General features: G+C 48.5%; 1 protein-coding gene and 1 long non-coding RNA gene across 5 annotated transcripts in view; both read left to right on the top strand.

Annotated features, from left to right (window-relative positions):
• SMAD3 (SMAD family member 3) overlaps positions 1–27,020 on the top strand; it is a 126,919-nt gene that overhangs the window by 60,064 nt on the left and 39,835 nt on the right. The window lies entirely within an intron of this gene.
• LOC123328213 lies at positions 6,686–14,984 on the top strand. The gene is made up of 2 exons (XR_006543009.2): positions 6,686–11,098; positions 14,776–14,984. It is a non-coding gene; the product is annotated as an uncharacterized LOC123328213 (long non-coding RNA).

The following is a 27,020-nucleotide window of genomic DNA, read 5'->3' as shown; positions in this document are numbered from 1 at the left end:
TGCACAGCATGTAGGATTTTATTTCCCTGACCAAGGATTGAACCCAGGTCCCCTGCATTGGGAGTGTGAAGTCTTAAGCCACTGGACCACCAGAGAATCCCCAACAGTGTGGTTTAAAAATGTACATAACTCCCACCTGTCCAGCTCTTTATCTTCAGTCTTCTTTGCATCTCAGCATACTCTGAGAGGGAGGTCAGGTCTGCTGTTTTTATGCTTATTTTTAAAAAAAATATTATGTGTTGGGACTATAGTTGATTTACCATGATGAATTAGTTATGCTGGATAGCAAAGTCATTCAGTTATAGCAATACATATATAAATTTTTCACATTGTTTTCCATTATTTGGGGTTCGTAGGTGCAATCCATTGTATATAGAATGCGTAAGCAACAAGGCTCTACTGTATAGCACGGTGAACTGGATTCAATATCCAGTGAGAAACCATCATGGAAAAGAATGATGCTCACTTTATGGATGACGGACTGAGGGGGGAGTTGTAACCCGTCATGGAGAGTGGAATACGGCCAGAGCACTGTGCCCAGGCCCCAGGCTGCTGGGAATCCGGGGCCTCCAGGCTCCTGGCCAGCTCCTAAAGATGTGGATTTGCTGGTCGCTTCCTAGACTTGTAGTGAAAGCCCTGGGGTGTGCTCTGGGAACTTGTACTGAAACATGCTTCCTGGTGATTCTTACGAATCTTTGCTCTAACGTGGTCCAGGGGCTCAGCCCACTTAACCTCGCACCTCCTCAGACAATGAGCCTCTATCACCGCTGCTGCTGCTGCTGCTGCTAAGTCGCTTCAGTCGTGTCCGACTCTGTGCGACCCCATAGACGGCAGCCCACCAGGCTCCCCTGTCCCTGGGATTCTCCAGGCAAGAACACTGGAGTGGGGTGCCATTTCCTTCTCCAATGTGTGAAAGTAAAGAGTCAAAGTGAAGTCGCTCAGTCGTATCCAACTCTAGCAACCCCATGGACTGCAGCCTACCAGGCTCCTCCGTCCATGGGATTTTCCAGGCAAGAGTACTAGAGTGGCTTGCCATTGCCTTCTCTGCTATCACTACTGAACTCATCTTAATTTTGTGTTCTGTGTTTGCGCCAGTCTCCTCTCATGGTACACCAGCTCCCAGGGAACAGGCTCCTTCCCTGTTTGTCCTGGACAGTGCATGGCACACAGTAGGTTCTCAGTAAGTATTTGACAGTTTTTCTCAGCTGCAGGGCCGGCGTGGGAGAGCTCAGGCGATGGTCTGACTGGACGGGTTCAGGTTTGCCTTCAGTGGAAATCATGTGGCCTTGCCGAGCCTTGGCATCTTCATCCTTGGAATGAGGGGCCATCAGCCTCCCCTCCAGCTCCCTGGTGAGAGTAAGACAAGCCCTCCCCACACAGGCCCACACACTCAGGACGGCCCTGTGGGAGGTGGGCATTCAACAGAGGGCAGCTTGCCCTGTGGCTCCTGTGTGTCTTGGCGTGAGCAGTGGGGTCATTGTGGCGGTCAGTTTTTCCGCTGCCATCGAATGCTGTCCGTTGAGCTCGCAGACAGACAAGGTGCAGGGCTGGACTCTGTGCCATTGGCTAAACACTGGCCGCCTCAGGCCTCACATCAAGACCAGACACCAGCATAAACCCAGAGCACCCCTGAGGGTGCTCCCCAGAGCCAGGTTCGTGAATGGGTGAGTAAATATTTGCCCTGTCTGAGGTCGGATATGAACTGTCTCCCAGGCGTTTTGTTTTTTCTCTGTCTCCTCCCTCTCTGCCTGTTACCCCTTCCCCCTTTAAAAAAAAGGAAACCGAGAGGTTGAAAGGCTAAGTGTCAGGTTTGACACAGCCAACCATTGGCATGTCCTCCAGGCCTGTCTGAGCCCTGCTCCTCCTGCAGGCACGTCCTCCTCTATGAAGCCCTCCCAAACTGCCAGGCCCACCCTGATCTTTCCCTGCCACCTGCAAACCACTTCTGCCCTTGAGCTCGGATGGTTTAGACATGGAGCGGCCTGTTGGCTCATCCTCCGTCTGCTTCGTCCCCTTTGCCAACAGTACTTGCTTGCTGGGTATTTCTTGCATTGTCCTTTATTTTTCAGGTTCTTTGTACCCTGTTGCGTGAGTTCATTCAGAGACAGGACTGTAGCTTCTGCACCTTTAAAGCTGTCCCTTTGCCTTGTTTCTGCCTCCATCTCCTCACATACACATCTAACAAACCATGCTTATGATCAGCCTGAGCCTTCCCCCTGATCCCTGATGCCAAAGAAACATCATATGTAGGGCTGAGGTGGACAGCCAGAGCCCAGAGGACAGGTGACCTGGGAGTGGCAGGGAGGTGATTTTTTTTTTTTTAAAGTCTTTGTTGAATTCGTTACGATTTAAAAATTTTTATTCATTTATTTTATTTTTGACTGTGCTGGGTCTTCAGTGCTGCTCGGGCCTTTGTCTAGTTGCAGCACGTGGGGGTCCTCTCTCGTTGTGGTGTGCGGACTTGTTGCAGAGCACAGGCTCTGTGGCGTGAGGGCGTCAGTGGTTGCGGCACGTGGGCTCAGTAGTTATGGCTCCCAAGCTCTAGAGCACAGGGGCAGCAGCTGTGGTGCGTGGCTCTAGTTGCTCCGAGGAATGTGGAATCCTCCCGGACCAGGGATCGAGCCTGGGTCTCCTATGTTGGCAGATGTATTCTCCACCACCGAGTGAGCCCCCAGGGAAGCCCTGAATTTGTTACAGCATCGCTTCTGTTTTTGTTTTTTGGCCAGGCGGCATGTGGAATTTTAGTTCTGTGACCAGGGATCAAACCTACACCCCCTGCCTTTGAAGGTGAAGTCTTAACCACCAGACCACCAGGGAAGTCCCGGGGAGGCGATTTTTAATGGGGTTGAGTTTATGAAACTTGGGGCTGTTCAGCCTTGCTAATGAGTTCCTCTGAAAAAGCAAAACAACTTCATCAGGCCCTGTACTGCTCACCAGTTCCTTGTTCCCAGGCTCCCACCTGCACCCTGGCCAGGAAGTTCAGAGGCAATAAGCTAGAATCTACCTTGCCTATCACTCACCCCTTTTAGAAGGTGATTCATTCTGAGCTAACCCCGCCCAGGCCAAATGCAGGTAGGGTTGTACGTGGACTCACTCGGTGGTGTGTCATTTCTGACTTGCTGGGAAATCCTTAGGTGGTGGGGATGGGAGGCAGAGCACGGGGTGGAAGGCGGAGCACTGTGAGGCTGGAGCTTTTCCAGGATGTGTGTGGAGAGGGATGCCACTGGGACAACTAGTGGGGCCTGCCTGGCCTTGGGTCCCGGCTGTTGTCCTTGACCATCTAGTAGCCCTGGGCAAAGCGCTCAATGTTTTTGAGCTTCAGTTTTGTTGTCTGTGAAATGGAGTTCCTGTAAGGATTAAATGAGCTGGTGTGTATTTTTACCCACCGACATGGTTCCTGGTGCACAGTGACTGATCTTGTCTGAAATCTTAAGACTTTATTCATCAGGTCCCTAAGAGCATTTCGGTCCGCACCTTGAACCCTACAGTGTTAAGTGCTCTGGGGAAAAGAAAGCACTAACGGGGGTCCAGAAGAAATTGGAGGCTATGTAGGGGGAGACTAGTGCCCACAGCACTAACTCCTGATTGCTTAGAACCCTGGGGCAGTGCTCTGATAGCAGTAGAGTACACGCCACAGATGGGGTTTGAAATCTATTAGACATGTTAAGACACGAAAGGAGAAAAGGTGAAATTCATTTAAATAATATATTTTATTTAATACAGTGTATCCAGAAGCATTAACATTTCAATATGTACTCAATATAAACATTTTTAATGAGACATTTTACATCCTTTAAAAAGATCATACTAAATGTTTGAAGTTAGCTTGTTTTCTCCACTCACATTACCTGTCACTCCTGGCTGGCCACATGGCTAGTGTATATAGGTATGTATGGCTGGTGGTTGCCATACTGGACAGCACAGCTCAGGGATTTGTTTGGTCAACTAATAGAATCTGCACTTAGAAAAAGGAATATTTACTTAATTTATTTAATTATGGTCTTTGTTGTGGCACACGGATTCTTTGGTTGCAGCATGCAGGATTTAGTTCCCCGACCAGCAATTGAACCCGGGTCCCCTGCATTGGGAGTGTGGAGTCTTAGCCGCTGGACCCCCAGGGAAGTCCCAGCATCTGCATATTGGAGGGGAGATTTGTGCTTACAGGGCCTGGGACTCACTGTGACAGCCAGTGAGGAGCAGAGTGGAGCTAGCGCTCGGGTCTCCTCTCCACTGGGAGCAGGAGACACTTGAATTTGGTGAGCGTCTGCTGTGCCCCGGCGCTGTCCTAGACACTCAACCCTTGTAGTTCTGTTGGACTTTGAGTGGTAGATGGATAGCATGTATTTTTACACAGGAAGTAGCAGAGGCCCAGAGAGGCCAAGCAACTTACTCAAGGCTGCTCAGTCAGAGCTGGAGTTGGAATTTGGACCAGGGCTTGCTGATTCCAGAGCCATCCATTCACCTGTCTGTTTCCCTCTGTATAGAGAAAGAAAATCTGCACACGGCATAGCAGTCAGGCCAAGTGCTCAAAGAAATCTACAGGGCACAAAAGGGGCGCCATGGCTGACCTGTTCAACGAGGGCTTCGGGACAAGGTTCAGAAGGTCTGGGGCTGCTTTGTTAGGTGATGTGTGTGTAAAACACATTTCTTCTAATCCCAGGTTCTTAAACCAGTGGGGGATGGGGCTGGTGATAGTGGAGGCTGGGGGTGGGGAGCCTGTGATGGGCAGTCACTGTAGAGGCCAGCATGCTGGGCCTTGCTCCCGCTGCCACCTGGGAATGTCGGGCACTTCAAGAGGCTCCGAGCAGCTGAGACTTTCTGCTTGGAGAAACCCCAAGAATTTGGGGAGGCTGGGATTGGGCAAGTTCTTGAATGCATGTGTGCCTTCATGCCCTCACTCACTCAGCAAATATTTATTGAGTACATGCTCTAAGCTGGAATTACTATGTGTTACCTTTTCCCTGGAAGATCCAGCCCATCAGCCTGTTTAGACCCCACGGCGATCCTCTGAAGTACTGAGTTATCCCATTTCACAGTGCGGTGAGCTGAGGATCCAAGAGGAGAGATCGCGTGCGGGATGGCTACTGAATGGAGGACACAGGCCCTCAGAACTGAGGGGTTTGGGTTTTGTGTGTTTGACTTTCTGTCTGCCCGTCTGTCTAGCCAGCAGGCAGTCATTGAGCTCCTATATGCTGGGCATTGAGCTGTGTTTCCAGATTTCTTGGGTCTGGTGTGCAGTGTCTTGTTTTCTATCTGAGAGCAATCACGAAGCTACCAGATGTTGAGTAGTGGCCGATGTCTGCTGTGTGCCAGGCGTGGTCACCATCATTCTCAGGGATTCCTCCCAGTGCTGATGGGAAGAGAAGGCCACTGAGACGCAGAGACACGGCACTTTCTGAGGTCCTACACCTCGGGAGGAGCTGGGATTTCAATCCCGGCTGGTCTCTCCGGAGCCCCGATTCAGCCCCTACACCTCACTGCCTCTCTGTGACCAGGGTCCAGGACTGATCCCAAAGTGAAGCCCAGCTTCCCCTGTCCCTTCTTGTGCCACCTTGTCTGGTCTTCTGTTTTACCAGCTGTAAAGTTGGGGCAGAAACAGCCAGTCCATCCTCTGCAGAAGGAGATGCTGCTGCTTTCAGAGTCTGCCTGGCTAAGAAAGCTGTATTACACGAGAGGTGCAGTGTGTGAGAGCCCCACCAGAGCAGGCCTTTGTCCCTCCTGTCTGCCCTCTTCCCTCCTGATGACCGGCAACTTCAGAGTGTGGTCCTCCTGGAGCACCACCGAGCTGCAGGGAGCCTGGTCCACACTGCTGGCCGTCTGAGAGGTTCCATACTTTAGAGATGTGGAAGACTGGAAGGTGTTGAGCCAACTGTTCACTTTGTAGGGAAGGGCTGGAGGAGCCGAGTCCTAGAGACACCAGCCATAAAGACTTTACATCAGAGACACTTGAGCATGGGTCTCCTTCCCTGTCTGAGCAGCACATTCCCAGGCTAGGAGCCCCAGCGTGAGCCTCACAGTACCTCTCGGCAAGTGAATCCTGAGGATTAAACCACTTGATATGTGAATGTCTGTCTCCTCACTGCCCCTGCCAGGGGGCTTGGAGAGGAACCACCTCACCATCTACCCTTTCCTGAGATAGACAGTCAAGGAACATTTACACCGCATGGCATGGCGTTTAGCCCCCAGGAATCTGCATGCCCCCCCACAGGCAATGCAGAGGGGATCAGTGCTGGAGCAGGAGGGATGCAGGGGGGAAGAAGCCAGGGGAGAGCCCAGCTCAGGTCCCTGCACCTGCATTTACCTGCTGTGTGAACACGGGGCAAAGCCCCAGTGACTATATGGAGGTTGGTGGTTACACCAAGAGGCCTGAGTGGTGGCCCTTGCAGAAGGTCTGTGTGAATAAAGTAACAGTATAGAGTAACCCGGAAGCATGTGCCTTCAATGTCAGACGGGCTTTTTAAAAATCCTTAACCAGCTGCTGACCCCCTCCAGTCATTACTCTGCTGCTGCTAAGTCACTTCAGTTGTGTCCGACTCTGTGCGACCCCATAGATAGCAGCCCACCAGGCTCCTCTGTCCCTGGGATTCTCCAGGCAAGAACACTGGAGTGGGTTGCCATTTCCTTCTCCAATGCATGCATGCATGCTAAGTTGCTTCAGTCGTGTCTGACTCTGTGCAACCCCATAGATGGCAGCCCACCAGGCTCCTCTGTCCCTAGGATTCTTCAGGCAAGAATACTTGTGGGTTGCCATTTCCTTTTCCAAAATCATTACTCCAAGACAGCCCTTTTATTTTCTCTCCTTCCAATGAAGTCCACCTTGATTTGGGCAAAAGTCAGCCTCCCTGTAACTTTCACCGCACCTGAGAATAGCCTATCAGTGAGTCTTCTGGCCTGGGGGACCTTCTGCTGTGTCCCCTGGGACTTCTCTCTGCAGAGTATCATCAGCTTCCTCGTCTGTTCCTTCTCTGACCTATGTTTTAAACTTCTTCACCCTCTGGTCCCTCCCATTTAAATGCTGTGCAGCTTGTTGATGGCCCAGTCCAGTGTCACACCCAGGACAAGACTTAACAGCCCAGCCCAAGTAGCAGAGATCATAGCTACCCTGCCCTAAGGTCTTTGCCTCCCTCCAGGCAGGCCCTGCGACAGTCTGACTTCATGGAAGGGTGAATGAAGTGGCCTTTGCTGAGCTGCTGGTGGGATTAGGGACAGCCCTCCCAGACCTCTTATCTTCTTGCAGGAGAAATCCCATGTCACATTCAGCCCATTTGAACGCTTCCAGGCTTATAGCTGCCATCTTCCACACTCCAGCTTGTTTGCCCCAGATGCCAATATTATGTTGCTGTTAGTTTTTTTTTTTTCCCCATGAAAACTTAATTGGAATTTTAATGTACTTTTGGAGGGGTGGGCTGCATTTCCATTTGCCTCTAAAAACAATGAGAAGGAAAACAAAGTGGAATCTTACAGCCAGAAATTATGGAGCCAAATCTGAAATTAATTTACAAAGTCATTAGTATTTTCCATTTGTGAACCCCATACCAAATGTAAGTGCAGTTCCTTGTGATTAAGTACAAATTAGAAAATTAGAAGAGAGTTAGAAGGACTTTCAGGGACAAACATACAAAACTAGCAGAAGCAGATGGGTGTGTGTGTTTTGGGGCGGGGTGGGGGGGTGGGGAGTGGTGTTGGGAGGGATGGGTGTGACAACCAGGACTTGCTCTGGTTTTCACTCAAGTCTGAATTTGGGAGAGCAAAACATATTCCCCAGAAGAGAGCCGTTTCCAACAACTTTAAAACTGGCAGGGATCATTGGGATGATCTGTTCTAACCTTCTATTTTCTGAATGAGGCAACTGAGAGACTCAGGGATGGTGAGAGACTTGCTTGAGGTCACACAGCCGGGAACGCCAGCGCTGAGACTAGAGCCTGGACACCAGTGCTCTGGCCGCCGCTGCCTCCGCCTCCTGGGAGCGTGTGCTTCAGCCTCCTGTGCACCTGATCTGGGCTCTCATCTAACGCGGCACCTTGTTAGAGTAGAGGGAAGGGAACCCTCCATCCAGGGCCACCCTGTTCGTGCACTTGGGTCAGATTGCTGCTGCATACTGCATGCCATGCTGCTTCAAGGGGGAACACAGTGGTTTCTCCCTCCCTTGAAGGAGCCTGGTTATTCCCCCGAGCTCACCCCAGGCCAAGTCCCAGCCCTACACGTTAGAATCTGCTGCTCTGGGAGTGAAGTCAGCCTGTGGTTTAATTAGCAGGGAATGTGTGTCAGGGTTTCGAAGTTTGTAGCAGGACCTCTTCCTGCGCCTCCCTAAGCTTGGATGAACTGGGGCTTTTTTTTCGGCTGTGCCTGTTCTTAGTTATGGCACATGGGATCTTCTGCCTTCATTGTGACACGTGGGACCTTTTTACTTCTTTAGTTGCAGCATTCAAACTCTTTATTTGTAGCATGTAGGATCTTGTTTCCCAACCAGGGGTCGAACCCGGGCCCCCTGCATCTGGAGCATGGAGTCTTGGCTGCTGGAGCACCAGGGAAGTCCCTGAACTGGGGCTTTGAGATGTCCCTGAGTCACCAGAGACTTTGTGAATGCTGTCCCCCTGACCTGTTTGAAGTGAAGCCCTGTGATGTCACCTCCCCTGGTCCCACTCCCTCACATGTGTGTGTTCCTTACACATGCAGACCCCGAATCGACAGAGCAGCTCTAAGAAAAGCCACTTGTGAGAGTTCCCTGTCTCTTTGTTGTTTCCCTTACTAACTGGATGTCTTAAAGGGTGGAAGGGACCCTTCCTTCAAGGTGCCCAGCTCTTTCCTGGGCGGGCGCTCAACCCCGCCCCAGCCTCTCGGGCTTCCTCTCCTCCCCTGACACCTGTAGGGTACTGTGGGGGTTGTGAGAACACAAAAGGCACGACTCCTGCTCTCAAAGAATCTCAAATCTAGGTGCCAAGAGAAACTGTATTTACCTGGAGTTGTTAAGGACCATTGTGTTGATGATAAATATTTGCCCGTGACCTTGCCAGGTCCCGTTCTAAGAGCCGTAGGTGTGTTCTTGCACCCAGCCATCAGAGTGATCATGTGAGATGGAGCCATGATTCTTTATTTTACAGAGGAGGACCCTGAGGTTTAAAGAGTTGATGGTAGATGAGCCTTCCGAGCCATCTGCCCTTTAGAACCTCCCAGTGTCGCCCTGGGGAAGATGTGTCCCCAGAAGGTGGCGCTGTCCTAGGAGCGTGAGTGTGGGGAGATGCCAGGGATGGAGCTGGCACCGTTGTGGAGCTGCAGAGACAAGACAGCAGGGAAGGGCTGTGTTTGGGAAAGGTTCCTTGTCCCATGGCTTGGTGATCTGGGCTCTGACCCTGTGAGGGTGACACGTAGGTTGGTAGGGGAGAGAGGGGGACTCCACAGAGAATAACCCCAACTTAGGGTAAGAAAGATGGGGCCCTGTGAATATCTCTTACCCCTGAGCCCAGCCTGCCTTTCTCCACTCTCCTTGCTGAATGCCTGACCTTGGACCAGTGATTGGCCCCTCAGAAGTTCAGTTTCCTCCTCTTGAAAGGAAGGGGTCATAATAGCTTTCTTTGTTGTTAAACCTTAGATGAGCTGATACCCCAGACTTCTTGCAAAGTACCAGACACCAAGTAGACCATCTCTCAATAATAGTTTTCATTTTCCCTTACACCCATTTGTTTAAAAAAGAAAACAAAAATTTTTTTCTCCTATGATAACAAAAATTTTAGAAGGCAGAGACAAGTTAATATGTTGTGTATATACTCTCAGGCCAAGAATTTGCTAAGTATTTACATACCAGAGGACTTTGATTTTTTCAGCTGGCTCTGTGCTGATCCAGACATCTTCTCCAAGTGACCAGAGGTGATTCCTTGCCGTGGTCTATTGTTGTTGGGGTTTTGTGAGTGTGTTTTCATGATACAAAAATTGGAAACATACAAGCTACAGATATACTATATCTTGCTTATGAACCTTCCACTGGATATAACGAGTGTTGATATTTTTCCATGTTTACTTCAGATACCTGTAATGTCTTATTTCTTTATTAAAAAACAAAAACAAAACCCTAAAGCTACTCTGCTAAAGGCTTCCTGTTAGCCCACCCCGCTCCTATTCTCCCTTCTCCTTCTCACAGGTGTTTACTCTGGTGAATTTGGTGTGTGTCCTTCCCAGCCAGGACTTTGTAGTGTTTTGTTTGTAAAGCCGAGTAACTCGGTTGGAATGTGTTTGAACCACCAAAAGATCAGCATTTGGAAGAAGAAGACTGAATACCTAAGGCGAGGGAAACAGCTTCACAGAGAGAGCAAGTCTGCCCGCCCCCGAATCGTTATTTATATTAAATTCCAAAATTACAAATCCTTTGCCTTGGATTTAAAACTTGACCCTGCCTCCATGCTTAATTGCAAATAAATTCGAACTTGTGCCATCTGGAGCTCCCAGGGTCATCTGGACCTTTCATGTGAGTAAATACATTCTGGAGTCTATTATTAGAGTAGGTTTTTTTGACTTTTTTCTTTAATGCTTCCTCTCACCAACCACCCCCCCCCCCCATCACAACTGTAATGTATACTTATTGTAGAGAATTCAGAACATACAGAGAAGGAAAGATGAAAATTGCCCATTGCTCTGCTCATTTGACCACCCCCCACCCATAGAATTGTGTCCTTCTCTGTCTTTTACCCACCCCTACAAGGGTAGAAAATTGGAAGTCACTGGGTCCCCCAAGTAGGGCCAGCACCATGGACTCAGGGTTTCCTAGTGAGTAATGGTCCATCCTCCACTTACAATAGGGTCTGTGTCCCAAGGTGAGAGAAGCAGTCACCTGCCCTAGGTCAGGTCAGTGACCTGATTGGGAATGGAGAGCCATCTCCTGGTGGCTGAAGATGTCTTTCTATCATATCTGCTCTTTATGCTGAAGTCTGATCCTTCACGGATCCTGGCCCTGATCCAGGCACGATGACAAAGCATCCAGCAAAGGGGAGAGGTCCCTCTTTCTCTTCAGGGAAATGGGGAGGTAGCCACAGACAATGGCTGGACCTTTGACCACCTTTCCTGAAAACGTCTTGGACGTTTTTCATTTTAGCACTTTAAACTGGACGTGAGTCGTTTTAATACCTCGGCCGTTTTCTGTGTGTTATAAACTGTTCTTGACTTCTTCCTTGTTTGTGTTTTTAAACAAATTACTTTCATTAGCATCTGCTGCTCTTTGTGCAATTTATAACAAAACTTGCTTCAGTTTTGTTTGCTTGCTTCCCTTTGTTTGGTACTGATTTTAGCTTCTGCCATTTTGGAATTTTCTTTTGTGCCATTATTGCCACCAAGTCCAGTTTTCCTTTGCATATCTGAATTATTAGATTTTTTGTCCATCAGTTTTTATCAATGACTTTCATTGCCTATAGTTTTCACTGATTCCAGTTTTATTTTGTGCTGAACTTTTTACTCTGGAGCCTATTTTTTCTCCTGGGTTGATTTTTGCAGTTTTTCGATGTTGCCAATTTACTTTTTATCTTCAGCAAATTAACGTGTTTGTGATGATAGCCATTACCAGTTTTATTTGGGATTGATTATGTTGTTCAGTTGCTAAGTCATGTCCAACTCTTTGCAAACCCATGGACTGCAGCCCACTAGGCTTCTCTGTCCTTCATATCTCTCAGAGTTTGTCCAAACTCGTGTCCATTGAGTCGGTGATGCCATCCAACCATCTCATCCTCTGTCACCCCCTTCTCCTTCTGCCTTCAGTCTTTCCCAGCATCAGGGTCTTTTCCAGTGAGTCAGCTCTTTGGGATTTATTATTTCTGTCTAATTTTTCGTGGTCATTTGGTCAGAGTGCCTGTGGGAATTGGAGTGATGGGTCCAAAAGTCTTCTTTCTTGAAGAGTTTGAAACAAACTTACAAACTATGACTCTCGCTCTTGGTTTCTCCTTTCTGGATATCACTAAAGCTTTCCTCTTGGCAGCAGAGAACATGCAAGCTCTTAGGGATCAGACTTCTCCTAGGAAGGGCAGTGTTGTCTTTCTCTCCACGTTCCTCACCTTCTGCTCTGTGACCTCCCAAGTTCACCAGCGCCTATTGCCTGCTCGGATGGGGCAGCTCCAGGCTGGTATGCTGGGAAGCACAGTAGATGGGGGTCAGGCACCGCACCCCGGGACAAGTCCCCTCTAAGCCCCCTCTGTGGGCTGGTCTCCCTGTCCGTCCACAGGGTTGCTTGCTGGAAGGCTGTTAGAAGTCTTCCAGCTTTATCCTTCTCTGGGTGGGGTTGTAGATGCTCCAACTGTCAGGAAGCCACAGTTCCTGCAGGAAACCCCCTGCATGACAGAAACAGCAGCATTGCTCATGACCCTCGGCTGGGTTCCAGTCCCTGAGCCCTGGCTCCGCCACATGACATCAGGGCTGAGCTGCCATTGTGGCGGAGCTTGCGGGGAGCCTGCTGGCGAGGGTAGCTATTCGTTCTTTCCAGCCATGGCTGCTCTGAGTTGCTCCCTGGGACAGTGGCAGGCAGGGGAGCCGAACTCCTCAGTGAGAGTAAACATCTCCCTCCCCTCAAAGGAAAAGCCCCTGCTCTGCCTCTCTGGGCAGCTGGAATGCTGCTCTGTGGGTCTGGGTATTTCTCTTCCTCCATCCAGCCCTCCTTTGATTTCCTGCCGTCTCCTTCAATTAGGTCTGTGACTGTTTTCAGATGGCCATTTGTATATACAAGTCATGTCAGGCATCATCATTTGTGTTTGATTAGATCAATAAAAGCAGCCCTGGCGAAAGGCCAGCGGAGAATTTATAAATACCCTTCAACTCTTCCCCGCCCTACAAGATGTTACAACTCCATCCCGTTAACCCTCCCAACCCAGGCTGCTGGCTAACTTGATCAGGGAAAACAAAATACCATTTCTTTGGATGTTTTCTTTGTCCTCTTTGTAGAATTTGATCAGTGTTTAAGCAACTGTAGCTGATTCCCTGCCCACGCCAAAGCCAAGGCCCTTCCCTGTGTATGTTTACAAAATTTTAGAGACTGAAATCCTGGGAACCCATTTCCACGTAGATTGCGCATTCTGTTAGCTCTGTGTTGCTCAATGAAATGTGCTTGGGTATCTCCGAGGCAAGTGACCTAAGAAAACTTAAAAACAGATTTTGGCGGCCATGATTCCTCTGTAATGCGCCCACTTTGGAAAAGAAGAGGGTGAGGGACTTAAGTTCACATGGACCTTAAGGATTTTCAGAACCCGATTTTCTTCTGTTTGCTCACATTAGGGAGGGAAAAAAATAAGCCTCAGATGCCTTGTGAGATCCAGTTACGTCAGGTTTTCGGATAAAATGTCAAGACAGCAGTGCTTGATTTCCGGCCTTGCCTTTCCCCTTTGCGCACTGTCTGCTGTTGCCAGAATTTGTATTAGGGAGAGGGAGCCGTTCTGCTGCCCTCCTCCCTCAGGGAAATCATTCCCTCCCTGGCCTTTAACCCTTTAAAGATTGGAAAGGGAATACTTTGATTTCAGGGTTAAATGCAAAGCTTCCCTCTCCACCGAGGCTGGATTGGAGGGGTATTAGGAAATACTTAAGAATGTTGCAGCCTGGGGCCTGGGGCTGGCTGGGTGTTGCTGTTCAGTATGAAAAGAGGCTCACCTGCTTGCCTTCCTATCGCTGTGTCTTCGCAAAGCATCCCGTCTGAAGCAAGGTACCTCCCTTGGCTATACTAAAGGCCCCCCAAATGTTGGATAACTAGATTTTTTTTTTTTAAACCCTGACCCAGCCTCACCCAATTAAAGGTTCAGTAAGTCTGTCTGTCTGTCAGCGTGGGTGGAAGCCAGGCTCCTGGCCCCAACAAGTCAACATGTTTGATCCAAGAGGGTAGAAGATTACAGAAGAGACAATAAATACAAATTGATGACCTTTGATGACTTGTCTCACCATCAAGGCTGCCATTTTCTCTTCTTCCCTAGTCTCCACTGAAAATAAGGTAGCCTTAGTTCTCCCTGTGATTTCAAGCAAGAGAAATGGTACCAGGAGGTGGGGTTGTTATTAAACTCCCTTCTCTGTTCTCTTTTCTCTCTGTCTCTGCCTGCCCCAAGTGTAGTCCAGGCCACGCCTCCCCAGCCTTCCCTGGCATTCAGTGTTGCGGATCCTCCAAGGCTGGCCACTGCTGCTGGCCACTGCCACAGCTTCGAGAAGGCCACCACGAGGCTCTTCAGGCTGTTGGAAGGCCTTCTTTGTGGAGTGAACCCCTCTAGAAGTCTGACATCTTCAGGATGGGAAACTGTAGAGAGATCAAGGGACTCTCCATCTCAGGCTTTGGCTATTGAATTCGTGGGTTGATCCAGGCAGGTCTAGAGCTGGCAGAGGCTCCGGGTAGCCATACAATTTGCTACTCAAACTGGGACTCTGCGAGTGAAAGGAGATGCATTTACTAATGACACGAGGGCAGTGTGAATTAGACTGTCCCAAGCGAACGTTGTGTGGTGTCCTACAAATGTCCCTTGGCCCTTCAGGCTCCATTTTGTTTTATATGAAGCAGTGCTTCCCACATTGGAAGAACAGGCAAGAGTTGCAGGCTCAGATGCTCCCGGGGACAGGCAGAAGGTGGGAGGCTGGGGCCTGGTGTCAAGACAGAGTGGCACTTGAGGATTCATTTCTCATCTAAAGAGGCATCGGTGACATGGCATCAGCCAGGGGTTGCCAGATCTTCTGATTTTTTTTTCCAAGAGAGGCCAAAAATCTAGATTTACATATGAAATCTCCCAGCTTTGAAAAGTTGGCAACTAACTTAAAAATTTAAAAATCTCTGTGTAGGCCAAGCACAACATCTGTGGGCTGCTGCCTGTTTTCAACCTCCGGCCCAGACCAATTAATTGGTGGCTTTCTTCTGTGTCTCTGGATTCCGGCAGCGGGAAGTTTCTCAGGAAGTTGCCCAAATTGACCACGAATGAAGTGGTGAAGGGGAGAGAGGCACTTGCCTTGACTTCAATGGAGCATTCATTTGCACAATAAATATTTATTGAGCACCTGTTATGTTCAAAGCGCTTTCTCTGTTATGCTGTGTTTTGGGTTTAATGTTTTGAGACAGCTGTCCTACTCATGCTGATAAGTTCTTTATATCGTGCACTGTTACGCGTCCCTGCCTCTCCCCTGAGATTATAACCAGGATGGATGCAATGGGGGAAATACAAGAAGGGATGTGGATGGAGAACCTGGGGCCCAACTCTCAGGCCCTGGACAGCTCATTGGATGTCAGCTTAACGCAAAAGTCCCTAGGAGATTGTCTTCATCTGAGGAAAGACGTGGGCATGATGACCTGGAGCAGAGAGTGCCCAGCCAAGGACACTTGTTCTGCAGGGTCCCTGAATTTTGTTCTAAGAGCAGGAGGCAGAAATCACAGAGGAACAGGCTGCATTCAGCCCTGTGTTTGGCAGAACTTTTGAATGTAGTGCTGTATCTGAGGCTGTTGGGTTAGAGGAGAACTGGGCATGAACAACAGACTGGTTCTAAATCGGAAAAGGAGTATGTCAAGGTTGTATATTGTCACCCAGCGTATGTAACTTATATGCAGAGTACATCATGAGAAATGCCAGGCTGGATGAAGCACAAGCTGAAATCAAGATTGCCAGAAAAAATATCAATAACCTCAGATATGCAGATGACACCACCCTTATGGCAGAAAGCAAAGAAGAATTAAAGAGCCTCTTGATGAAAGTGAAGAGGAGAGTGAAAAAGTTGGCTTAAAGCTCAACATTCAGAAAACTAAGATCATGGCATCTGGTCCCATCACTTCATGGCAAATAGATGGGGAAATAATGAAAACACTGAGAGACTTTATTTTGGGGGCTCCAGAATCACTGCAGATGGTGACTGCAGCCATGAAATTAAAAGATGATTACTTCTTGGAAGAAAAGCTATGACCAACCTAGACAGCACATTGAAAAGCAGAGACATTACTTTGCCAACAAAGTAATAAAAGTCTAGTCAAAGCTATGGTTTTTCCAGTAGTCATGTATGGACATGAGAGTTGGACTAGAAAGCTGAGTGCCAAAGACTGATGCTTTTGAACTGTGGTGTTGGAGAAGACCCTTGAGAGTCCCTTGGACTGCAAGGAGATCCAACCAGTCCATCCTAAAGGAAATCAGTCCTGAATATTCATTGGAAGGACTGATGCTGAAGCTGAAACTCCAATACTTTGGCCACTTGATGAGAAGAACTGACTCATTTGAAAAGACCCTAATGCTGGGAAAGATTGAAGGCGGGAGAAGAAGGGGACAACAGAGGATGAGATGGTTGAATGGCATTACCGACTTGATGGACATGAGTTTGGGTGAGCTCTGGGAGTTGATGATGGACAGGGAAGCCTGGTGTGCTGCAGTCCATGGTGTCTCAAAGAGTCGGACACGACTGAGCGAGTGAACTGAACTGGGTTAGAGGACCCCTAAGTTTGTCTTTGATTATCCAAAAAATCTAATACCTTGCGGCTGCCTCCTGCTTACCCACCAGATTCCTGGACCTTAAACTCTTTTTTTGTTTTTTTAATTTTTATTGGAGTGTAGTTTCTTTACCATCTTGCGTTAGTTTCTGCTCTACAGCAGAGTGAATCAGCTCTATGTGTACATATATCCCCACTTTTTTGGATTTCCTCTCCATTTAGGTCACCACAGAGCACTGAGTTGAGTTCCCTGAGCATGCAGGAGACTCTCACTTGTTATCCATTTTATACATAGTTTTAATAGTGTACGTATGTCAATCCCAATCTCCCAGTTCAACCCCTCCACCTCCTTTCCCTGCTTGGCGTCCATACGTTCGTTCTCTACATCTGTGTCTCTATTTCTGTTTTGCAAATAAGATCATCTATACCATTTTCTAGGTCTCATACATATATGCGTGAATATGTGATATTTGTTTTTCCCTTTGAGTTAACTTCACTCTGTTTGACAGTCTCTACTTAATGCTTTTTTTCTGGTTTGTGATTCTTATTTCTGATGGGCTTCCAGCAGGTACTAGCTTATTTGTACTCTGGCAGCTGAACAAGGGGCCAGGTGCCCCAGAAAAGCCAGTTCAACTGTGATGAAAACACATGCGGTTCACCTGGGGCTGAGGGGAGGCGCAGGTGGGGGCAAGCTCTGGGAGGGTCAGTTCTTGATGCTGTGAAATGTTGCTCACATATTCTGGTCTCCTGCACCTTGAGTTTTAAATTGGGGATGATACTACCTGCTTCCAGGATGGTTTGAGGCAACTAAGGCCCAGAGAGCTTAAGTAACTTGCTCGCAGACACACACCTGGGCTAGGAGGAACCCAGTCCTGGACCGGACAGTTGACTTTCACTGTTCTCTTATCCATGATGCTTAACTATTCCATTTTTAATTTCCTGTGTGTGTGTGTGTGTGTGTGTGTGTTCATTCTTCTTCGTATCTCCCCCCGCCCCCCGCATTGTTTCAGGACTATCAGCATTCAAATGTTTAAGAACTGGGGTTTTTCCCTATGCACTTGGCCAGAAATAGGAATTCATCACCATCTGTGAACATTTGCAGAGCCTCCATGGTTTGTGTGGAGTTATACTAGAAATACTCAACCCCGGGGCTGGGCTGGCAATGAAGTCGGTCTTTCTGCAGAACTTCTGGGGACGTATCACCCCCAGGTTGGAAGGTCTGTCCTCCGGGCATGGCGACCCTCTGTCTCTCACTTCATTAATGTGCCCCTCCCTTCTTGCCCCCAGTGTCAGTCTTAAGTGTGCCGAGTGCTCTTGCCTCTTGGCATGTTCTAGATAGTGTTAGTCGCTTAGGCATGTCCAACGCTTTGAGACCCCGTGGACTGTAGCCAGCCAGGTTTCTCTGTCCATGGAATTCTCCAGGCAAGGATACTGGAATGGGTTTGCATTCCCTTCTCTAGGGGAATCTTACCAACCCAGGAATCGAACCCGGGTCTCCTACATTGCAGGCAGATTCTTTACTGCCTGAGCCACGAGTATCCTAGATAAGAGGTTTCCAAGTGATGTGCCCTGATATACAGCCTTCCCATCCCCAAATCTTAGGCTTCTTGAGGGGAACAGAGTGTTTATATCTGGTTTGTTTGGGAATAGGAGGTTAATATAGGGGAGTCTGGAGGCCTGAGTGATTGTAGAGGCTGCCGATGTCTTAAGACATTGGCAAACCACCGTGCTAAATTATGGTGAAGCTATAGTGACCTCAACATTTAAAGATTTAAAAAAAAAAAGCTGACAGAATAGTCTTGTGATGCTTGAAAGGACCCCTGCACTTCACCATCTGGGCCCACCATGTTGAACATGAACACAGGGATGTGAGGCTGTGTGCAAGAGAGAGCTCGCTCGGAGCACAGCACACCCGGAAGTTTGCTCCTGGGTTTAAACATCCCCCCACCATCATTTCCCTGGCATGTCCCTTTGCTCCGTGGATCATTCCTGGCCAGACCACACCCCGCACGCACCCCAGTCCCCGCACTCCTGCGGCAGGGGTTGGAGTCTTTGTGTACAACTTATTCTCCAGTGCCAACTTGAAGTTCTGAGACCCGCTCTGTGATGCTCTGAGGCTTTTCATTGATCAGCATTGTTACGAGCAGTGTCTCAAGTCATGGATCTGCGCAGTTTTATGAGAATAACTAGATAGTTAGACGTTCATGTACCAGAGAGGGCGTAACTACTTTTGCAGCAAACTCATTAGTGTGTGTATATGTCACGCCTTTTTAGAACGTCATAATGTAGTCATTATGCTTTCCTGTGTCAACACTGGCTTTTTTCAGCGTGTCATGCAGTAAATAGGAAGTTAGCTCTGACACTGTTGGAGCAATTGATGAGATATAATTGACATACAGTAAATGACACTTATTGAGAGTGTGCAGCTTGATGAGTTTGACATATGTACACACGTGAAACTATCGGCATGATCAAGATAATGAACATGTCCTTCAAAACATCCCTTCTGCCCGTTTGTACCTTTGCCTTCCTGTTTGCCTGCTGCCCCTCGGTCTCCAGGCAGCCACTGGTCTGCTTTCTGTCACTGTTCATTAGTTTAAACTGCCTAAAATTTTACACTAATGAAATTGTACAGGGTGTACTCTTTTTATTTGGTGGGGGGATACTTTCATTCGCATAGCGTAATTATTTTCAGATTCTTCCATGTTTTTGCATGTTGCAGTCATGAATTCCTTTTTATAACTGGGTAATGTTTCACTGGATGGATATAAACAGGAGTTTTGCTCTTTGTGTTTAAAAGCAAAGAATTTTAGCTGAGGCTGTCAAAAGTACATGTTCCGTATAAAATATTATGTCCGAGGGGAATATGTACACGTGGGTTTTCTCTCATTTACTTTTTGTTTTAAACATTTCTTATGGAGGAGTAGTTTTTTTTTTCCTTTTGAAAATGCCCTTTGAAAGAGCAAATATTGGTGTAGAATGCATTTGGCCCTCAATTTTCACTTAATTAAATCAGTAATTATTTAGTGTTTCCTATTGGGACTCGGGAGCACAAAAGGACTGCACATCACAACCAGCAATGGATTTGCTCATGAGGTTCTGACATCCTACCTGGGGTAGAACTGCGGTGCTTTTAGACACAGGATGGCACCAGCTTGCCTTCTATAATCTTCTCAGTGGCCGATGCTGAATGTTGGAGCAGCTACGCCTTCCCTGCCTGCGATTCTTCCGTGACCAGGCATGGGGACAGACTCTGCCGTTTCCGCTGCAGCTTCCGCAGCTCTGTGATTCCTGCTCAGAGCATTCGTGCGGAGCGCAGGCAGGAAGTTAACCTTGTGGATTCCCTCATCCTGGCAAAGCCACACACACAAGGCCAGGGTCGGAGTTGACCATGGGAGTTGAGTTCCTGGCACTTGGGCAGTCCCCAGCGGGAGCTAGAACAGAATGGTATTGCTGGGGTGTTGGAATTGTGTTCCTTTTTGCATTGTTCAGAGAAATTTGCCTGGAGGAAGTCTTCTCTGTGTGAGAAAAAAAACAAAACAGTGAGCTGCTGATTAATAGTCACATTGTCGGAGAAGGGACCTTGGGCATATCTGGTCCAACCTGCCCGTTTTACAGATGAAAACTAAGGTTTGGGGAACGGGAATAACTCATAAATAGTCACTAAAGCAGGACTGGGACTTGAGGAACCCAGGCAACTGCTTCAGACCTTCACTTTCATGATCTCTGAGGATGGGAGTGTCAAGAAAAACTTGGCAAACTTGAGTGGACTTAGGAAGGAGGAAATTGTTCATCTCCTTAGTCTCTGCTCAAAGCTGCTGGTACCATGTAAAACACCACCAGCATGGACAACAACATAAATTGTCCTCAGATGAAGTTTCTATCATGTTCTAACATTTAAACTGGCCCTGGGAGATGAAACACCTTCCCTAAGGTCACCCAGGTGGCAGAGAGAGGAGCCAGAGCTGGAATCTGGTTCCTGGTCCCTGGTCTCACCTGTTCCCACCGTGTCTCCTTCACGGCAGGTGAGTATGCCGGGCAACAGCCTGATGCAATGGAAAGACCCTAGGCCCTTGTGTTTGGAGTTCAGAGCTTGACTCCGCTCTCCTGCTCTCTGTGTGACCTTGTGGAAGAATCTTAACCTTTTTGAACTTCATGGCCTTCTTTTACAAAACGGCCCTGTCCAGCAGGATAAAAGTATATAAGCATAAAGTGCTTAGCAAAGAACTTGCTTTAGGAAACAACTGATTGATGTTACCTCTGGAATGAAGATGAGGCAGGTATGGGAAAAGCTAGTTGTGAAGAGAGAGCCTGGAAAGCAAAAATTAGGTCAGGTTTGCACCAACTGTGGGTCGCCCGTGGCCCTGCTCCTGCGCACTGACTTCAGTGGTTCATGGTGTGGTCCTTTAGTCCTTGATCCTTTGCAAAGTTGAGCAAACTGAGGTGCTCGCTAAGTGCCTGGCACATAGTAGGCCCTCAGTAACTGCAGACTGGGGCTGCTGGAGCGTCTCCCTGCCTCTCCCAGTAGAGGTGGTCGTCAGTGAAGGTGAGCGATGGTGCTGGAGGTGGCTTGGCGTGGCACCTGGGCTGAGTGGGAATCAGTACAGACTGGTCGGGGGGAAGGGGCGGGGATAGGGGACAGTGTGTGTCTCACTTAGATGCCACTTCAAGTCATGCCCTGCCATTGTCCCATGGAAAATCTCCATATAAATAATCGATGCTATGAGCAGGGGAAAGAGGAGACAAAGCCATTCCTTTTACTGGGGAGACCAGGATCTGACTGTTGAAGGGCCGTGGGGACAGAATTGGGTCCTTTTGTGGAGAAGTGGCTCTTCTTCTGCATCTCCACCCGCTTCCACCTGGTGCCCGAGCAGAGAACATCCGAGATACTTCTCAAAGCAGCCGAGATGACTCAGGAACTTGAGCTTGCCTGTTGCCGGAAGGCAGGCAGAGCCGGGGGGCACCCTATTGTGGGGCAAGAAGAGAGCATCCGGGAAACTTTCCCCACCGTCTGCCAGGCCTCCCCGAGTGGCCCCGGCCTCCCCTCCCGCCACCCTGCCCCTTCCAAGGAGTCTGCTTGAGAATTCAGTGATTCACTTCCCGTCTTCCACCCTTGTTTAACGTTCCCTCCATTGTTACCAAACAGTCCAGGCCCCGGTGGCAGGGGGTGTCTGCACTCTGGCGGCAGAGGGAGGGGAGGGCAGAGCTGTTTACAGAGCCGGGGAGATGGGCCCGGCCTCCTTGGAAAATGGGCCGGGAGGGCGCTGGGGCCGACAGCTGGCTGTGCGGAGGGTGGGAAGCGCCAGAAGGCGGTCCTCCTGCCCAGACACCCTCTGGTCTTCCTGCCCTGGAGGGGAGCCCTGCCGTTTGTTGTGGGCTTAGCTTTTTTGTTCCCTGACAGCTGAGCTTTCCATTTCGGGCCACAGATAGTTTTAGGATCATGGATTTCTGGAGTAGAAAAAAAAAAAAAAAGAACGGAAGGGGCCCTGGGGTGATGCTGTCTCTGCAGTGGAGAGAAAGAGGGAGAGGAAGTGCAATGGTTCATTTTAGAGCCCCCGCCCTCACCCCCAGCTCTGAAGTCCTCTGATTCCTGAATCTGGAACAAACCACACGAGGTCATCTGCTTTCATTCCTGTGTCTTGGGCGAATCCCACCGAAGCTAGCCACGAGTGTGGCCACGTCTGTGAGCCAGAGCACCCGTTTCCTGACCTCTGACCTTTGAGGTCAGCAATTCTGCAGCCTGTTACCTTTCCGGGTTTCTTTTTAAATGTTTATTTCTATTTATTTGGCTGCACCGGGTCTTGGTTGCACCATGTAGAATCTAGTTCCCTGACCAGGGATCAAGCCTGGGCCCCCTGTACTGGGAGTGCAGTCCTAGCCACTAAACCATCAGGGAAGCCCCACCTTTCTGGTTTGAAGCCAACTTCTCAGGAACTTGTTTGATACCAGTTTATCCTTTACTATCGCCTCACAGCTGTGACTGCCAGAGCCTTGCTGCTACTGCTGTTAGGTTTGGGCTTTGGGGGTTTGTTTTCTTCTAACCTGCAGAAAGAGTGGAGGTCCTGAGGTTTTCTCTTTTCCCCTTGCTGTGTGTGATTTCATTTCTGAGATGGTAGTCCCTCTTCTTGATCATGTATTTGCTCTGCTGCTGTTGATGATTCAGATTTGTTTCTTCCAAGGCCCTACGTGCGTAAAGGCAGTCAGGGAGCTGGCAGGTGTAAACACAACCATTCTAAGATCCTTTTCCCGGCAAATTAGTGTGTTTCTCAGGTAGGTGAACCGTCAGTGCTGGAAAGCAAGCAGACACGAGAGACTGGCAGAACCCATCATTTTTTTTAAGGATTTTTTTTTTTTAACGTGGCTATTTTTAAAGTCTTTATTGAATTTGTTACAATATTGCTTTTGTTATTTATGTTCTAGTTCTTTTTTGAAGAGGGGGTCATGAGGCATATGGGATCTTAGTTCCCTGACCAGGAATCGAACCTACACCCTCTGCATTGTAAGGCGAAGTCTTAACCACTGGACCACCAAGGAAGTCCCTGAACCCATTGTTGTATAGATGGGATGCGCCATACCTAGAGACCCCTCACCTCTGAGCAGCACAGCCAGTGCGGGAGTGCAGACGCTCTAGTCCACTCCCTGGCATAGACCCACATTTGTTGTGCATATGTCTTCTCTGCCAGTAACTTCAACACTGATAAAATCTCCACTCAACAAATATTTGTTGAGTAAATTCATCAAAAAACCTTCTAGCCTGTGTCTGCCTACAACCTTAGCCACATATGACTTTGTCTCTCTCTGGTATGATGAGTGAAGTAGGCAGGACTTCCTCACTCAGAAGCCTTTCAGCTCCCTGCACCCCGTCGCTGGCTGCTTCAGCAGAATGAACTGGCACCTGTGGCTGTCATTCCCCCGCTGTTTTTAATGGCACCTCTTGATACCAGCTGATTGCTTCGAGAACATTCCTGGCATTGGGTTTCTGGTGGTAACGTTCATCTGTGGGTCCCTTTACTACAAGGCTTCGTGTCTTGATTGGGTTCATAAGGCTGGGATGCAGCCTGAGGTTTGCATTTGTCGCCTCAATCTTCTGATAGTTGCTGCCCAGAGGAGTAATTCCCTTGCCCTGACCTACTTGTGAACAAATGCAACATACAAGCCCCATGCTCCATCCAGGGGACGGGGGAGTTATTTTAAGCTGGGTCTCCTTGTCCTTAAGGAGCTCCTGTCTTCGCTGGGAGGGGAAGCCAAGTACACATGGAAGTTACTTTATCATCCCAGGTGATGGTGATGGTGAGTTTGGTGAGTGTTGGACAGTAAGGTCTGTAAGTCTTTGAAGAGGGGAGGACAGAGAGAGATCTTTCTGCAGGAAGAGCCACAGAATGGGGGTAATCTTTAAGCTGGAGGCATAATTGGGCCGAAGGGAGCCTCTGGACCCCTAGACCATGTCAGCATACCACCAAGGACTGAAGATCTGTGGCTGTGGATGTAAGAGCCCCACACTCAGGCACTATGGCCGCAACATGTTACCTCAACAACTTGAGCCAGCGAAGCACCGTGAATTTCCATACCTGTAACACAGGCCTCTCGGAGAAGGCAATGGCACCCCACTCCAGTACTCTTGCCTGGAAAATCCCATGGATGGAAGAGCCTGGTAGGCTGCAGTCCATGGGGTCGCAAAGAGTGGGACACAACTGCGCAACTTCACTTTCACTTTTCACTTTCATGCATTGGAGAAGGAAATGGCAACCCACTCCAGTGTTCTTGCCTGGAGAATCCCAGGGACGGGGGAGCCTGGTGGGCTGCCGTCTATGGGGTAGCACAGAGTCGGACACGACTGAAGTGACTTAGCAGCAGCAGCAGCAACAGCAACACAGGCCTCTAAATACCTGTGTGCTGTTTGGGAAGTGGGCGTCTGATGAGGCGGTGGGTGGGCAGGTACTCTGGGTACTTGGCTGGGACTGGGTGCATTGGGTGTGGAAGAGAGTTGTGAGGGTGCTGGACCCGAGGGGAGGGAGCTTCACCTGGAAGCCTTTCTGTGCTCCCGTGTGGAGCTGCTGGGGAGTCGGTGGGGGCAGTGGTTGGTGATGCAGCTTTTAGCCTAGAGCTGTTTAGTCCTTGAGGCCAGCTTAAGCGGCAGGTGATTGCCACCCTGACATTTTAAGTTCTGAAGTCCTCCCTTCTTGTTTACTGGGAATTCCCATCTTCCTGCCATAGGGGTTCTTTGCTGTCTTAGGTGCAATTACCCCCAATGAACCAGAACCTTTTGTTGAGAGACAATAGGAAGTCTGTCCCCTTAGTCTGAAAGGAATGCTAATTGGCTGCTTAAATTGTCCTCAGGATAGTGATGCCCAGAATATACAGGACACCCATTCTTTGTTACCAGATAGATGGAAACTGCTTATGTAAGCTTGTAAAGCTTTGGACCAGAGAGGCAGAGTGTCTGTGGAATGTTAGAGACTGGTGTCCTGCAAATGCTGTCTTTTCTGCTTACAAAGGTAGCTGTTTAACTTCATGGGCCTTAAATTCACTTTTTCTAGAAATGTGGTCATTTCCCACCCCTCCCTTGCTTCCAGCTCCCCTACAGTGGCTGCCCTGAAAGGTTTGAGGATTCTTACTTAAGGCTTTGGGGCCTATTTACTTTTTTAAAGTGAATTTTTATTGGAGTATGGTTGCTTTACAATGTCGTGTTAGTTTCTGTGCAAAGTGAATCAGTTATACATAAAGCCCCTGTTTTTTAGATTTCCTTCCCATTTGTGGGCCTCTCTTAAAAATAAGGGAAAGAGTGGTAAATGTGATTAAGACTGAAATGTGAGAATGTTCCTTTCCCAACCCGTATTGTATGGTATTTCACCAGAAATGGTTGTAAACTTGGAGCTTGAGTGAACATTTTCTAGAAGCCCTACTCTTCAGTTCAAATGTCACAGAAAGTTGCCAGGTTTACCCTGCATACTCTATAGTGCTTATAACATTGTTTTATCTCCCTGGCCAGTGACTCATAATGAAGGAAGTCAAAACTGAGCAATTAACAGAAAAACTCTTCATTTGTCCTCTTAACCTCTCCCCCCCAACTCCCCTAGTCACGAACACCGCCTGACATTTTCTATATGTCTTTGGAAACTTTGATTTGTTTTAATAGGACAAGGCAGTGAGTGATCATCATCATTGCGTGGTTCCACTCCTTGAGGCCCAACTGTCTGTGAGAATCTTCTCCAAAAAAGAAAAAAAAAGACAAAGAAAATCCCATCCCCAAACGTGCAGTCTGCCCACAGGAAGTGATTCATGGGGCTCAGTTCTTGCAAACCTGGTGGGGCAGGAGGTGGAAGGCTGGGAACTGGGTCTGGGAAAAGACAGCCCCGGAGAGGCTACTCAGACCTTAATGGTTTCTGCTGGAAGAAAGTGAAAAAACAGAATGACTAAGAGTCCTGTAATAAGAGTTGTTTGTTTAGCGAAGTGAGCTAATATTGAAGTTCACTGGCAGATAAGACAAGAGAAATAGCAGTTGTCAGGGGAGGTGACTCTTTGGAGCCCTGCCTTTTTATTTTGTAAGAGATCAAAGACATTTCTCAGTCTTCAGGCATTTATTAGTGGAAGGCTGATCTGCAGTTCAAGCCCTGGTTTTCTCTTCTTCAGAAAAAAGGGTCTAAGCCTAGATAATGATCTAACAGTCTCCAAAAGCTGCTCCCCACGCCCCCCTACCCCCCACCGGCCTCTTTTTTTCTTTTTTTTTTAACTTTTCCCTCCAAAGTTAGACTGTGGAGCCTAGTGAGTCTCTTTCCCCAGCTGCTCCCGGAGTGCCATGTCAGAGAGAGAAGGAACCCTTTTGTCTTCTTGTGTGAGTCTGTCCTCTGGGCTTCAGACTGCCATTTTCTCTTCTTTTCCCCCATACTGAAAATACAAATGAATCCATTTCTCCAGAGCAGTTTGGAAGCAGGGACCCTTGAAGTGTGGGCTGTGTGAATAGCCATGCTGCATGCAGGGCCAGGGCCACAGGAGGCCAGAGTCCCCCAGTTGAATGAGAAGTATCTAAACACACCTGAACTCACAGTTCCATTTCAAACTCCCTGTGTTTTACGAAGTGAGCTTTCGGGGTGGGGGTTGTAATAAAAGCTGGGCTGAAGTGTTCTTTTTGCCTTAAGCCCATCAGAACAGGGCCAAGGGCTATGAGGATCCTGAACATTCTGCGAGTGATCTCTTTAAAAATAAACAAATACATGATCTTCAGGCTTAATTCCATTCTTAGTGAATATTAACTGGCAGAGCAAAATGGCCATCCAGAAAGTTCCGTGAAGCCTGGCAACAATTCTTTCCCCCTTATTTCGGTAACCAGAGACCAACCCAGACTTCTGTCACATCTTCCCTTTCCAGTGTGAAACCTCTGTGATCCTGCGGAGAAAAAAGGAATCCCCATCAAGTTGGTTTTTGGAGGAAAAAAAAAGTTTCTGAACACCAAAGCTGTGAAATAGAAAGATTCCACATGAAACACTCCTTTTCCTCCTTGTCTTCCTTCTCCCTCTCTCCCTCCAAGACATAACTACTTTCTTTGCATGGGTGAGGGGGATGGGAGGGTACCATGACCATGGATGGTCTCACCAGTCCCATGGAGAACCTCTGGTTCAAACAGAAG

The sequence above is a fragment of the Bubalus bubalis genome, chromosome 11 (assembly GCF_019923935.1).
Source record: "Bubalus bubalis isolate 160015118507 breed Murrah chromosome 11, NDDB_SH_1, whole genome shotgun sequence".
In the NCBI taxonomy this organism is placed as follows: Eukaryota; Metazoa; Chordata; class Mammalia; order Artiodactyla; family Bovidae; genus Bubalus; species Bubalus bubalis.
The sequence above is the reverse complement of the archived record's forward strand: the minus strand, read 5'-3'. Positions and strand labels throughout refer to the sequence as shown.